The 11,868-nt window shown below is 43.1% G+C and overlaps 1 long non-coding RNA gene across 1 annotated transcript in view; it reads left to right on the forward strand.

The window, feature by feature from the left end:
- The window catches only part of LOC128835052 (uncharacterized), a 106,442-nt gene extending 96,471 nt beyond the window's left edge, over nt 1–9,971 (forward strand). Inside the window, exons 3-4 of the long non-coding RNA XR_008444562.1 lie at nt 8,252–8,329; nt 8,924–9,971. This is a non-coding gene — a long non-coding RNA (uncharacterized LOC128835052). The remainder of the gene's footprint in view (nt 1–8,251; nt 8,330–8,923) is intronic.
- The last annotated feature ends 1,897 nt before the right edge of the window (nt 9,972–11,868 follow it).

An 11,868-nucleotide genomic window follows, 5' to 3' on the forward strand; every position in this document is an offset into this window, starting at 1 on the left:
ACCACCATTTCCCCTAGGTGACCCTATGCGATATCACTCTCCTGAGGGTAACAGAGGCAGCAAGAGAATAGATCCTGCAAGTTCCAGGTCCAGACCGGGCTCTCATGCTGCTGTGCTGTGTACTGCAATGATGCGAGCAGAATTAATACTGGAGTGGCGCAGGAAAGTGTCTTACCATGGTGGAAGAAATAAGGCAGCCCTTCCCAGAAACCTTCTGCAATGGATTGCAGAGGACCGCCACAAAAGTTTCTTGAAGCTCTCTGTGGAGGTTTTCTGGGCCATCCCTGTGTTCTGTGACAGACCCAGATCAGTGGGGTACAGGAATCTGGTAGAGGGCAAATATACTGGTCACTGAATGAGTAGTTTTCTGTTCCCTGATGACCAGAGCAGGGGCTGCACTAGAGTAATCAGGAACCTGCTAGAACCAGTTAAGGCAGACAGGCAGGCTAATTAGGACACCTGAAGCCAATTAAGAAGAAGCTTCTAGAATCAATTAAGGCAGGCTAATCAGGGCACCTGGGTTTTAAAAGGAGCTCACTTCAGTTTGTGGTGTGAGTGTGAGGAGCTGGGAGTAAGAGGCGCAAGGAATTGAGAGGGAGAGGGAGAGGGAGAGCTGCTGGAGGACTGAGGAGCACAAGCATTATCAGACACCAGGAGGAAGGTCCTGTGGTGAGAATAAGGAAGGTGTTTGGAGGAGGCCATGGGGAAGTAGCCCAGGGAGTTGTAGCTGTCATGCAGCTGTTACAGGAGGCACTATATACAGCTGCAGTCCACAGGGCCCTGGGCTGGAACCCGGAGTAGAGGGTGGGCCCGGGTTCCCCCCAAACCTCCCAATTGACCTGGACTGTGGGTTCTTCCAGAGGGGAAGGTCTCTGGGTTGTTCCCCAACCCACATGGTGAATCTCTGAGGCAAGAAAATCTGCCAATAAGAGCAGGACCCACCAAGATAGAGGAGAAACTTTGTCACAGTACATAAACAGTCTTTTTCATGGGGCACCCTTTGCCTAGCTGGTGTGGACACTGGGAAGCAGATAGCCACTCTACCTCAACATGTTCATTTTAATTAAAAATAGAATATCAGAACATATTGACCCCAAATATGACTTCAAATTGCATACTCACCAGAAGTTCCTTCCTTGGCATCATGCTCATCCACGATGCTGTTCTGTGACTGGTTGGACTGCTCTGGTGTTACGAAGAGCTCCTGGGTCTCCAGAAGAATTGATCCTCCACTTGCCTGGTTCCCATTTTCCTTCTCCTTTTCTTTTGCTTAGTGTTGCCTGAGCTGGCCCAGGACTCTGACTCCTCAGAGCTGTTATCCACACTGCTCTTGGGGATTGTAGTGGGATCACTGTTGAGAAGTGCATGCAGCTCATTGTAGAAGTGGCATGTCTGTGGTGCTGCACCAGAGTGGCTGTTTACGTCCCTTGCCTTCTGGTACACCTGCCACAGTTCCTTCATTTTCATGTGACTGCGTGTCCTGGGTATAGCCCTTCTTCCTCATTTTCCCCTGCGATCTGCTCAGAGATGTCTATATTTTTATGTCTGAATCAGAGCTGTGTCTGCACAGCCTCTTCTCCCCACAGACCAAGAAGATGCACCATTTCCTGTGTACTTCTGGCTGGAGTGCGTTTGAAGTGTGGAGCCGCCATGATCAGCTGGGCAGGCAAGCTCTCCACACCAAAAAAATGGAAATTCAAAAGTTCCTGTGTACCTGGCTTCTGGGCAGTGGAATTGAAAACATTTACCAGAGTGGTCACAGCGGAGTATTGTGGGACACCTCCTGGAGGCCAGTTAAGTCGACGTAAGCAATGCAATGTCTACACTGCCTCTGTGTCGACCTAACAACATTGAATTAAGTGCTACACCTCTGGCGGAGGTGGAGTAATTAGCTCAATGTAGCAATGTAGGTGAAAGTGACCTGGTAGTGTAGACACATTAATTATTAGGTCAACATAAGCTGCCTTATGTCTTCCTAACTGTGTACTGTAGACCAGGCCTTAGACACAATGGGTCTGATCCTCAGCTGTTTTAAGTGGAGATACATTGCTTTAGATCAGCTGAGGTTCTGGCCCAGTATCAGTGACTGTGACCTGACTTGGCAGATACACCACCATCTACTTGTGTGTTGAGAAAGCAGAATTCCATCCCCCTGACTACATAACAGTTCTTTCAGGCAAAGCCCTTCTACTTAGAGTTTGCTCTCAGGGGCAGGATCCCTGAGAGTTTAGGGTTCAAATGAACCTATATTAATTATTCATGAAAAAAATATGGACTCTGGCTTTTTTGAGCTCTTCTCACATTAACAAAAAGGGCCTGATTGAAAGTCCACCTAAATCAGGGGTGTCTTTCCATTGGCATCAATCAGGTCCTGTATTTGCACATAAAAATCACAAAGCATCAGTAGATAACAGATCTCCTTGAGTGGACATGCCTCCTTCCTAATCTAGAACACACCAGTTCTAGGAGCTGTACTAAGTTCAAAGATGTACTAAACTGCTCTGTGTTCCTCAATCAATAAATACCTTTGACTGCAGATAAAATAGCGATTGCTACATCACCTTGTGTAAGTTCTCTTCTCATCATATATTTTTAGGACAGAAAAATAATTAAAAAGCATTTGGGTCAAAAGCATTTAAAATATGGTCAGACATCAGTGGATCATGCCCCAACTAGGTTTTTATAAGAGGCATGACTGTTTGATCCACAATTCTAACCAAGTAACTTGTTTTATCTCCAGGTATAGATAAAGTAAACTCCAAAAAATAAAACAAAATAAAGCAAAGTGCGATCCGAGGCCTTTGGTCCATAGTCCCATTGATATTAGCTCCCAAGGGACATAAGGATCACATGCGGTCTTGGAGTTTGGAATGTAAGCTAAAATGATTGTGTATAAGAAACAAATCCTTGGAATGTGTGCTTGGGTGAAAATACACTCTGCTAAGAGTTTGATCCTGAAATCTCAATGGTGTAGCATGTTTGGGGAAGAGAGAGCAAAGCTATGAGTGCTGCTGATCTGCTTCTAGTTGTTAGCATATTTATATTTGATCTCCTAGCATTCTGGATTAACTTTCACTGCTGGCAAAAGAGCAGCTTGAAGTGTATTTTTAAATCTCCTACCCACACAATCATAATAAACAGAACACAACATGAAGGATTCTGGACAAATAGTAGACAACTAAACTCACCCATTAAACTTCCAAATCAATCACTCACATTGTGATTGGCTTTCAAGGCCTGTCTAGGTCATATTATGACTCCTTTATTAGTGTTTAAGGTCACCAGGAGACATGCAAGTGCATCCTATATCAGGAAGTGTCGTACGACTCAAGAGTGAAATATTTGGCTTTTAGTACAAGCTGTGGCTGTGACTCGGAAATCCAGGGAAGTGAGTTAAATGCAGACAAGCTCCAGGCGCCACTGCCTCCACACTGCCTCACAGGAGATAGAATGGACTAGAATAATAGAGGCTTTCCTGCCATTCTCAATATTATGTTGTATTTCTGTCCCATTGAGTTCCTCGAGGCTATTTCCCATTCTGCCCGGCTGACCACAGGCAGTAATTCAAAGGAAAAGGCTTTCCGAAAGGCAGGTACACAGCACGAGAATGTGAAACAGTCTGATTTCATATTGGTGCCAGGCGATTGCTCCTGCAGGAAGGCAGATTAGAAGCCCGCAGTGTACACATTCTGTTAGGTGAGTGCAAGTCTGTGTGACTGTGCAGCAGATTTATTGGTTTATTTATTGGCAGTGGCCTGTAATTAGACTTGGCAAGCATGTGTGCGCACCCGTGTGTACACATGCACACACAATCACACAATGTAAACCACACCCCTGCCCAAAAATGACTAACCACAAAGACTACTTACTATCAATGAAAAGGGAAAAGAAGGCAGAACTGCGGCACTCAAATCTGTCTCTCCACATCTTGAAATCTTCAGATCAAGACTGGATGCCTTTCTTGAAGATATGCTTTCACCAGACACAAGCTAGTGGGCACAACACAGGAGTAATTGGGTGAAATTCTGTTGCCTGTGGTATAGAGAAGGTCAGACTAGAAGATCCAATGGTTCCTTTTGGCCATAAAAATCATTGAAAGTATGAAATCCCACAGATATTTTTGTGCCTTTTGGCAGACAATGTCACAGCATGCCTAACTTTCGTTGCAGTCATTCCCCAACCCCATTGGTAATATTTTGTGGACAGTTAATGTGGTTCAATTCCAAGTCAAACATAAATGTACTGGAATAATAATATAGTGCTTTTTCATCCATGGATCTCAAAATGCTTTACCAAGGAGGTCAAGTGTCATTATCCCCATTTTACAGATGGGGAAATAGAGCCACAAGAAGGTGATGTGAATTGCTGTTCCTTTTAGATAGAATGGTTAAAAAGAGCTAAAGGAGATACAGCTGCTAGTAAATATTGATACATGAAAGTGAAAGGAAGCAGGATGAGTTTTCTTCAGTTACAAGATAAAGTAAATAATGATGCTGTGTTAGTCTGTAGAATGACAAAATTAGCCCCTGTCAATAACACACACGCCCCATATAGACTGAAACGGACAAAGGCACACAAACACCAACAGCAGTTTCAGGAGGTAAGGATAAAAGGTTTTCAGGTCTGTTTTTGCTATAGTGCAGTGGAACTTTTGTGAAGAGTCTGTGAAGTACTCACTGGCTGCATAAGAAAGAAAACAAATGTTTAGCCTATTAGCAGAGGAAAACTATTAAGAAATGATTCCCTCTAAATGACATAGATAAACTAAAAACAGAACTACTGGTCTAAATCTTAAAGAAATATTATATCATAATGAAATGAGAGAAAATAACACTGTATTTAATAACTGGAACAGGAATGACTTCTCTAGGGTTGCTTAACTGTTTCCACTTACAGCATCCTGCTTTCAGACTTTCATAACTTTTGGAAACTTTCAGGCTAAAATTTTTCATATTTGGTCCCTGCCAAATTATTAGAGCGAAAGAGAGTGCGTGTATGTAAATTTAAATGAAAACAGTTCAACTACAGTTGGTTTAAAAAAAACCCATAAAATGTTTTGTGAAAAACTTTCAGATTTTGAAGTTCTCACCATTTTGGTGGGTTCCAGATAGAGCCATTTTCTGTTTTTCACAAAACTGTTCAAATTTTTTACCAACATTTTTTCAAAATCATTTTTGAAAACATTATTAAAATTTTAAATGAAAAAAAAAACCCTATGTTTTTAGTTGTAAAACTTTTTTTGGTAAACACAAAATTTTGAAAATGATTTTAATAATTTTTTTTGATACACATATAGATTAACTTTTTTTTGCTAAAATGAAATTTTTTTAAAATGTCACCAATTCCCCCACTCCCCCCAAAAGTTCTGTTTTTACAAAGGCCATTTTTATGAGAAATTTCCATGCACAAAAATTTCTGGTTCATCTTTTTTGTTGGTGTGTGTGTGTGTGTGTGTGTGTGTGTGTGTGTGCGCGCGCGCATGCTTAAAGCGTGTTGAAAGTGGGGAAAAAATGACATTCCCTGTATGCGCAAGGGAATGAGTTAAGGTTGTGCATGCAGCCTTGACTTCCTGGCTTTGGTGTGGTATGCCATGCAACTTTAATCTTCTATTAATGCACTTATGTATGCAATATAGTGTATATAAATACAAGGGGACCTGTGGGTTTTACTAAAAATGATGGTTTTGCCCTGAGGCTTTTTATCCCAGTTTAAAAAGAGTCAGGAAACAGGTCAAACTCATGGCACATGTGTATGCATATGCATATTTGCATTACACGTCACATTTATGTCTTGCCTATCTATAAAAGACATTACCTCACCCACGTTGTCTCTCTCGTAGTCTGGGACCAACAGCATCCATCCACTGGCTAGCATCTGAGCACGTCTGCTCATCTGCTCTACACTACTTAGCTGACAATGAAATGTACAAGACTCCTAACACACCAAATACTTATAAGACTGGGATTCATTTCAGTACCTTCTTCATCAGTGGAGAAGAAGATTGGTGTGATTTGTTCATGGCAGACAATGCAAATTAATAGTCTAACTTTAGGTCTACCAGTTTTCACAATGTCCCTTAACATATCAGATTATATTTAATTACTACTGTTACCACAATAAGGGAAGCTCTGTAGGGAAGCTAAACTGTATGTTTAGCAGAAGGTCTAGAGTAAACAGTACTGTTAGCACAGGTAGGTTGAGTTGGACTTTTGAGAACATTTGGGGAAGGTTTTCAACCTATTCAATGTATGTTTTTGTTCCTGGTTTCCTGTTTCTCTCTCTCTGGCACTCTCCCTCTAGTGAGGATAGCAAAAATATGACTAGGAAAGTATTGCTATAATGGGTATGTAGGGGGCTTCCTCATTCTCTCGCCCCAAAGAATAAAACATTTTGCCAGTGTAGAACTTGCAATCTCTCGTAAGCCTGAGGTGACTGGGAAAGGTTGTGTGCAATCTGTCTAGCTCATGACGCTCTGAGATCAGTAATATGACAAACCTGGCCGTGCATTGTCAGACATGCATAGTAAGTGTGTGAGCCTTCCATGAATTTCCTTTAGCAGCCACTGTATGTCACGTCTGGGATCTATGAATCTGTTGGAAGATATTTACCGCCTGTTTCAAAATGCAAGTGCAAGGCAGATGAAATTAATTAGACATTTCATTTTTCTGCTTTGCTATCTAAAATTTCAAATGGAGGCTGACAGAGGATACATTTCCCTCCGTATAAAATGTATAGGTTATATTATGAGTAGCCTAAACATTAGTACACGGTACAGTGTCAGCTTACATAATAAAACAGGGATTGCAATAATCCTGCATAAAGTCTACTTTGTATGTTGAGAAGTATTATGCAGCAGGGTCCAACATGAAAAGAATCATGTCTCTTATTCCACCACTCTGGCCAAGTACCACGTTGTCTTTACTGGAAGACTAGTGTTCATCATGTGTTTAAAACTAAGAGTGGGAGAAGTTGGGACATAACATTCTTGGGAGATGACACTATAAATAATACTGCCTTGCTTTGCCTTTGTGTAGCTAGTACATCTGGAATATTATAGTGTGAGCAGAGAGAGCATGCTATAGTTAAGGTTGAGTTCCAGCTTCTATTTAATGTCCCTTTTTTCAGCTTTTCATAACTTTCTCAAACAAGTAGGCTAGACAAATAGACTCTAAACTAGGAGACATGCTCATCAGGATTCCAAATTCCTCTCTGCCTCTTCCCCCTTTGGAGAGATACTCGTCAATAGGAGTCAAGCCAACAGCTCTACATCAAGGAATGTACAATTTCCACAAGTGTATAGTGTTGGATCAAGAAAATTACAGGCTCTGGCAGCTATAGGGCTCTGATTTTTCCCCTGTTCCTCTCTTTTAGTAACCAAATAATCAAGGACATTCCATGCAAAAACGTAGGTAGATAAGAATGGACTTTATAGAATGCAGACTGGAAGCTCCTCTTCATTTAGAGAGAAACATAAATGTTGGTATATGCCTGGCTCAATGCGTGTGTGTGTGCATGTGCACACATGCAGGTTAGTGACTTTTTGATTTCTACATACAAGAATCACGTACATTATAGTATGCATCCGAAGAAGTGGGCTGTAGTCCACGAAAGCTTATGCTCTAATAAATTTGTTAGTCTCTAAGGTGCCACAAGTACTCCTGTTCTTTTTGTACATTATAGCAATGCTGTTATTCTAAAGGTGTCACATCTCATGCCAGGATTCTTGTCTTCCTCTGTCCACTGTGTTTCAGTGGTTACATTAGAGACCGGACACTTTTTTTTCAAAGAGATGGTTATGGTTTTTACCCACAATGATGTTTTTAGTGGCTTGTATTTATGATGTATGCTAAGTCACTGCACTGCATGTGAGAAATGTTTTTCAGTAACTGGGCTGGCAGGTCTATAGTCTCAGTCAAGGGTGACTGGCATGAGCCAGACATTTCTGGTGTCCACGGTGTCTGTCCTGGAGCCCTTGCAAACTTTGAAGACCAATGTTATCACTGTTAGGCTGAGGTGGATACTGATGTGCGCTCTGGTACACAGGAACTGGGCAGAGGCCGTTTAGTTGAAAGATGCTAGTGAGATCTTTTATCAAAGGAAACAAATGGCATAATAACAATGTTTTTGTTAATTTCTCACAAGTACTTTATGGCTCCATGGAAAGTGGAACGTTGACAAAAATCTTGAAAACAGTCAGGACTTCATAATAAATTGCAATGGTGAAAATATTTATTTTTTTCCTTTGGTGAAGTCCCTTTTCTTTGGGAACATTTTCTTCGTGGTTCAGCAGGACATGGAGGCTGATGGTGCATGAAAACATATCACATTGGTGAGTATACTTTGCAGCAAAATCAGTACAAAGAATGTCCAAACCTTTTGTTTCCTTACCACATTGCTCTCTTACTTTTCTCTTTCATCTGTTTCCCAGGCTTGCCTCCCCCACAAGCAGGCAGTTCTAGAAAAGAGTAAAAGGATCCAACCAGTAAACAGAGACCTTAAAAACTGAGGCTAGAAATGAGAAGGGAATTTCCCTTTACATTGTAAGGTTCTTTGCTGTTCTGAAGTTCCACTGAAATGGTAACACTTCAAAACTTGGTAAGCAGGGAAGCACTAATGGTGAAGTTCAGGAGCAGGCAGGGGACTGAGAGAAAATTAGTTACTGCTGAGTCTGCCCAAAATGCAGGGAGAGAGACTAAACAATAGAAAAACCCTCACTACGCTGTGGTGGGAAGTGAAGGGGTGAGTGTATATAAGACTGAGAGAGACAGTGAGAGAGACTAAGCGTTTCTTACGCTCCCTCATCAATTGGAGGAGGATAGAAGAAAGGGTGACCATATGACACACATGCCAGCCCTGCTCCCACATTCCTGTCCTGAGGTTCCTCTTAATAGGTATATAAGGTTTTGCACATTTTGTACTGCAGATCCAAGTATGTATGAAGAGCTTTTAAAACCAGACTATGGATTCTGTTTAAAGGAAAGCTCACATGATAGCAACAGTGACAAATCGAACGAGAGAGAACATATTTGAGAGAGTTTATCAAACAAGAGGATGAGGTGGGTAGGAAGTTTATGTAACCCATGTGCCTAATAGGGAGATATCTCTTTAAGAGACCTATGTGGGGGATGGGAGTGAGTTGTGTCTGGGTTATTATTGCTAGGCAGGAGGGATAGCTCAGTGGTTTGAGCATTGGCTTGCTAAACCCACGGTTATGAGTTCAATCCTTAAGAAGACCATTTGGGGATTGGCTCCTGCTTTGAACAGGGGTTTGGACTAGATGACCTGCTGAGGTCAGTTCTATTAGCCCTCCACATCCAGAAACCTCTGGATTTTGGGTGGGGTAATTTGGGGTATGCTTCAACAGACTCCATAAGGGCAGCTGCTTTACAAAGGGCCATGTGTGAGTTGGGAGAAGCTGAGCCAGGAAGCAGGTTGTTGTCCCTAACTCTGAAGCATTTTGCAGCAGGTTAGTGATATTGTTTGCTCATGTTTCCCTGTTTGAGGGTTATGTTAATAATAGCAAGGGGAAATTAGAAGGGAAAAATAATTTCTTCTATTTTAATTGTATGCTTTGAATGTTGTTTTGATTTTAGCCAAACTGTTCTAGTTAAATTGTCTCAACTAGTGCGATTCATCAACTTTCCTTTAAATGTAGTAATGGGGAAAGAGTCATTTATATTTTGCTATTCTCAGATTTGTATTTTCTTGTAACAGGGTTTTTTTTTTTTAATCTACACTTAACTGATTAATCAGTTAGCTGACTGGCTAACAGTGATTTCAGAAGAGGAACGGTCTGCATGGATTCCAATTGAAGATTCCTACAAGCAAGTAGAGGGAAGATGTTGTTTTTTGACTCCACAGACTAGATTTGGTGATCAAAGACTCAAACTGAGATTCAGGTGAACTCAGCCTACGCTTTTGGGAACTCTCAGTTTCTTCTCACTGTTTCGGTGGAGACTGAACTGTTGAGATTTTATGTAGATTATATGTAGATCTATGTAGATTATAAAATAACCATGTTATGTTATAAAAAATAAATTATTATTTGTTTATCATAAGATTTTATAAAGTATTTAATTAAATTCATTTCTTTAGTTCCTTTTGGGATTTGAATGTGGTGAGGCTGACCCTGTGCAATCCTTGCTGAAAATCCTTAGAGACTGAATTCTTGGTCTTCGGCTACTTTTCTATGGGAATTGGGATTTTTTAGACACTGGAGGAGGGCAGTGAAGTGAACTCTAGCCCACCCAAAGGTTACATTTACCCATGTGCTTTACTCCCTAAGGGCTTGTTTACATGGTAGATCGCTGTGCGGCAATGTGAATCTACAGCGCACTGGCTCACCATGCAGTAATGTTCTGTGTGGACACTGTTTTGAAAGTCTAAGTGCAGCTTGACATACAATACTTTCAAGTATTTTTCCATAAGGTGGGTTGCAAATGTTATCATGAACTTGTAAGTGCTTGTTATATGTCTGCAGGCTGGCAAAAATCTAAAACATTAATATTTTAGCAGGAGAATGCTATCCTCATGCCCTGATGACTTTCATACCTCAGGAGTTTGGTCCTCCATGACAGCGTTCCTCCTAAGTGATGGTGAGATCCAGTCTCTGGTGCCCTTGAAGAAGACTTGGTTTTCATTTTTAAAATAAAAAGTATGTTTCTAGCCACTTCCCTGGGCTGCACTTCTCTAGGATGTAGCTGGTGGTTTAGCAACCTGAATGGAACTTGGAGAGAGGAGCACAGGTTGCAGGAGAGAAGAGTTTGGAGAAAGCACCAAGAAGTCACTCTGTGTGTACATGCCTGGAATGCTAACTGCAGTTGGGGCACCTCTGTAAGTTGTTCTCTTAATAAAGAACCAGTTTAGTTTTAGCAACAATGTCATTTCATGTTATTACCAGGTATGTGGTACATGAAACAAAGGGAGCTAAAGATATGTACACACTCTCACACACTTTTTATGTGAAGGAATCAGCTATGTTTGAGGTGAAAGCCAAAGAATCATCATTGTAGCTCAGGGGTGGGCAAACTATGGTCCGCGGGCTGGATCCAGCCCCTCGGGGCTTCGGATCCGGCCCACGGGATTGCCCCCCGTGGCACCACGGGCCCTGCGCTGCTCTCAGCAGCAGCCGTCCCAACATCCCTGCGACCCCTGGGCCCTTGCCTCCAAGCACTGCCCTCCGCAGCTCCCATTGGCTGGGAATGGGGAACCGCAGCCAGTGGGAGCTTCTGGGGAGATACCTGGAGGCGCGGCAAGGGCAGTGCACACGGCACCCTCTGCCCTCCCTCCCTCCCCCAGGGGCCGAAGCGCTTCCTGGAGCGGTGCGGGGCCGGGACAGGGCAGGCATGCAGGGATCCTGCCCTGGCCCCGGTGCGCACCGCTGCCACCCCGGAGCCTGAACCCCTCCTGCATCCTGCTCCCCAACTCCCTGCCCTAAGCCCCCTGCCTGCACTGCGCACCCTCCTGCACCCCAACTCCCTGCCCTGAGCCCCCTCATGCACCCTGAACCCCTCCTGCACCCCAGCCTCCTGCCCTGAGCCTCCTCTCGCAGTCCGCACCCCTCCTGCACCCTTGTCCTGAGCCCCCTCCTGCACTCCGCACCCCTCCTGCACCCCCAACCCCCTTCCCTGAGCCCCCTCATACGCCCCACACCCCTCCTCTGCCCCAATTCCTTGCCCCTGAGCCCTTCTTGCACACCACACCCCCCCACACACCCCGCACCCTCTCCCGCACCCCAACCCTCTGCCCCAGCCCTGCATACAATTTCCCCCCTCAGATGGGGCCCTCGGCCCAAAAAGTTTGCCCACCCCTGTTCTAGGGCACTTTAAAGAATATGGAGTCTATTAAAAGTCTAAAACCATGGCTTAT

The sequence above is a fragment of the Malaclemys terrapin genome, chromosome 3 (assembly GCF_027887155.1).
Source record: "Malaclemys terrapin pileata isolate rMalTer1 chromosome 3, rMalTer1.hap1, whole genome shotgun sequence".
Taxonomy (NCBI): domain Eukaryota; kingdom Metazoa; phylum Chordata; order Testudines; family Emydidae; genus Malaclemys; species Malaclemys terrapin.